The sequence below is a fragment of the Mus musculus genome, chromosome 16 (genome assembly GCF_000001635.26).
Source record: "Mus musculus strain C57BL/6J chromosome 16, GRCm38.p6 C57BL/6J".
Taxonomy (NCBI): domain Eukaryota; kingdom Metazoa; phylum Chordata; class Mammalia; order Rodentia; family Muridae; genus Mus; species Mus musculus.
Window position 1 is genome coordinate 18,657,979 of NC_000082.6, and position 3,947 is coordinate 18,661,925.

The window sequence follows — 3,947 nt, forward strand, 5'->3', positions numbered from 1 at the left end:
ACGCCCTCTATCAATGACTATATTTTCAGGGTTTTGGGGTTTTTTTTGTGATTACATTTGGGGGCAAAATTCTAGGGTCTCATTAGATTGTGTAGACCAACCTTGAACTTACAATTCCCCCTCCCCACCCCCACCCCCGAAGTAAGATTTCTCTATGTAGCCCTGGCTGTCCTGGAACTTACTCTGTAGACCAGGCTGGCCTGGAACTCAGAAATCCGCCTACCTCTGCCTCCCAAGTGCTGGAATTAAAGGTGTGCACCACCACTGCCCGGCTGAACTCAAAATTCTTTTATCTCAACTCTCCCTTTTGTGTGACTGGGGTTACAAGACTAGATCTGGCTTACAACTGTCTAATAAGTGTTGGCCTTACATTCTATAACCTTGCCAAATTCAAGTAGTCCTTGGAGGTTGTTTTGTTTTGTTTTGTTTTGCTTTGTTTTTTTGGTAGATGCTCAGGTGTTCATGTGCAGACGATCGTGTCAGTGACAAGCAGGGTGTGGTGCTGTGATGGGTAGTTTGGTTTCATCCACCCATCCGGCTCAAGGTTCACACAGCTCTTCTTATTTCCTAAGTGACTGGAATGGTGCTGAGGTGATTTAGGGATCAAATCAGGCTCTGGAAACCTACATCTCTGAGATGCTTCCTCCATAGACACAGAGAACTGATATATGTAAGACCTCCACCTCTGGAGCCCTGGTCTTTGCTTGGGAGGAAGAAATGTTGCACAAAGAAGGCAAGAAGAATCTGGACGGACAGGCCTTGCTGGGTTTCCACACCCAGTCTATTAGTGCTACGGTTCTGGAAAGTTCTAAAAGGGCAAGGTTCAGAGAGCTTCCAGATAGCTAACTCTGGTGGGACCAGGAAGGTGGTGTGTAGAAAGAGTATGCAGGCTTGTCCTCTCTCCCACAACACGTCTTCCTTTGTGCTCTTTGTAATATTCTTTATAATGAACCAACAAGTGAGCCTGATATGGAGTCACACACCTGTGATTCCAGCACACAGGAGACGAGTGTAGGAGGCCTCCTCAGTGGGGGATTTGAGACTGGTCTGCTTACTTGAAATCCTGTGTTAAACCTCTCCAAACCAAACCAAAGTAACAACTGCAAAAAAAGGACAACAATAACAGTAGGTAAAATCACACAAATCCCTGAAGTCTGTAGTTGTTCAAGCAAACAAACTGACCCCAAAGTGCAGATTATCAAAAGCCCACTCACAGCCAATGAGCACAGGTAGAGATAAACCAACCCCAGGCTTGTAACTGGCATCTGGAGTATGTGTGTGTGGGAAGGCACCTTTGGGTTCGGAGCCTTCAGTCTGTGGGAGCTGATGCTATCTTCAGGCAGATAGCATCAGACCTGAGCTGGATTAGAGGACACTCAGCCAGTGTCTGCTGCTGAGCTGGTGATGTGTTTGCTGGTGGGAAGAAAGCCTTGGGAGTTCAGAGTGCCTGTGTCGTGAGTGTACAGTGGAGACACTAAGTCTAAATAGTTCTTATTGGGTTTTACTTACAGCGGCTCACTTCTTTCCCTTTTCTGTCTATCTGCCTTTTATTTCCTTTTCTTGTCTTATTACATAGGCAAAGATGTCTAGATTATGTTGACTAAGAATGGTAAACACAGGTCCTTCACCTTATCTGGGAGATGGAGAGAATCTCATCAAAAAAGAAACACCTTTTTTGCTGAGGTGTTTTGGATAAGGGTGCTTTTTAAATGCTTTTTTATTAAGTTGGTAAATCTTTTTTTTTTTATCACAAGTGGGTGTTGAATTTTATGGGAAAAAATTTCATTTCAGTTGGTGATGAAAGACTCCAAAAGGAGCCCCTTGCTCAGGCCTCAGGACAATAGCGGACACCCAAGAACTCACGATAGACCGAGCTTGTTGCAAACCACATGAGGCTTTATTCGGGGAAAGCCAGAGCTCTGGGGACGACTCATATCCCATGCAGGGGTAGAGGAGTCGACCTCGAGGGGAAAGAGGTCCCAGTTTTTATAGACCCTCAGGGGAGAAAGGAGAAGGGGGAGAGTAGGGGATTTCCAGATCTAAACAATATCTATTCTAAAATGATTGATTCCTCAAGAAATGGGTATGGGAGGGAAACAAGGAAAGAGTCTAATGAAGGTGCAGCACTCCGGATTGGCCCCAACTATGGTTGCTGGGGAGATTTCTTGACTCTTTCCCAGCGACCAATATCACAAACACCTGGCAGTGAGGTGCAGCAATGGGCACACACCTGGTCAGAACATTGGCAGACACACAGGTTCGAGGAGCGGCCAGAGCATTGTGCACCTCTATTTTTCTAAATCAGTGAAGCTAGTTCTACTAACAATGAAATCTATTTTGCCAATTTCAGGGCTTCTGTGAACTTTTACATTCTGTCAGGATCTTTCAGTGATGCAAATTTTCTTCTTTCACATTATTCCACTTTTTAATGTTGTAAGGAACATTAAATTCGAGTCTTTCCTACCAAATAACTAAAACTTGCGTTTACAATAAGAAATTTACATAGTTTTGTTTGTTTTGTTTTGGGGGGACAGGGTCTCACTATGTAGCTCTAGTTGTCCTGGAACTCGATGTGTAAACCAGGCCGGTCTGGAAATCAGAGCAATCCTCCTGCCTCTGCCTCTCCAGTGCTGGGATTAAAGGAGTGTGCCATCACCACCTTGCTGAATTCACATCTTTTTATCTTCTCCACTTGTAAGACTTTTGCCTGTGGCTGGCCCCTCCTTGTGCTTTCCTGTACACCAGTTCTTTTAAGACTACCCAATCAAATCAGACTGTGAGGTTGGCCTGCAGCAGATGTGGAAAAGACACAGGTTACTACTTTAGTTAGAATAAAAGCTAAGGACACTTCCTGTCCCTGTGTGGTCACTCCTCCAAGCATGCCCTTTTGAAGGGTAAGGACTTGCTTTGTCTAGACACTTCAGTTAGTGTGCAAGTCTCTAACTTTCTGACTCATGACATATTTATAACAATGTAGTGGTCACACTGATGGCCTTCAGAATGTCTCACAAGCCTTTCATTCTGGACATGAGCACTACCTGACCAGATGAAGAATTGTTTTCATGGGCTGTTGAATACTGCTTGCTAAAGACTTTTCTATGTCTATTAATGAAAGAGATTGGATATTTTATTTTATTTTTTACTGTCTATTTCTGGGTTTTATACTAGGGTCATTTTAATTACCTCAACCAACATATCTCCTCTATTTCTAAAAGAGAAGTGATTAATTATTTAAAAATTGATAGTTTTTCATTTAAACCTTAGGAGCTTGGAGATTTCTGGGAGTTTTAAGGTGAAGAATTAGATTTACCCAATGAAGCTCTTCAGATGTTTAATGTTAAGAGAAGTTGTTACTAGACTTAGAGGTCACAGCTTGTAACCCCAACAAGCCATGTTTGGACACATGTCTTCAATATGTGAATTAAAGGAACCAAATTAATAGTGAAAAGCAAAACAAAAAACAAAAACAAAAACAAAAAACCCAACCCCCCCAACAGCCCCCCCAAAACAAACAAAAAAACCCACACACAAAAAACAAAAAACAAAACCAAACCAGAGCAGTTGCCAGGCAGTGGTGGCGCACACCTTTAATCCCAGCAACTGGGAGGCAGAGGCAGGCACATTTCTGAGTTCGAGGCCAACCTGGTCTACAGAGTGAGTTCCAGGACAGCCAGGGCTACACAGAGAAACCCTGTCTTGAAAAACAAAAAAAACCAAACCAAAACAACAACAAGAAAATACAAACCAGGGGGTGGGATTCATCCAACGCGACTAAATTGGAAAGAGAACAAACACATCTAATGACTCATACAAGCCCATCTTTGGATCTTTGTTTCTGATTTGAGGGTAGGGTTCAAGTACAAAGCAAGATATATGTGCATGGTGTGGTCTGTGCCTCCAGTTGTCTCAGCACCAAGCCTTTCCAGTCAAGTGTCTCTCCTACAAGG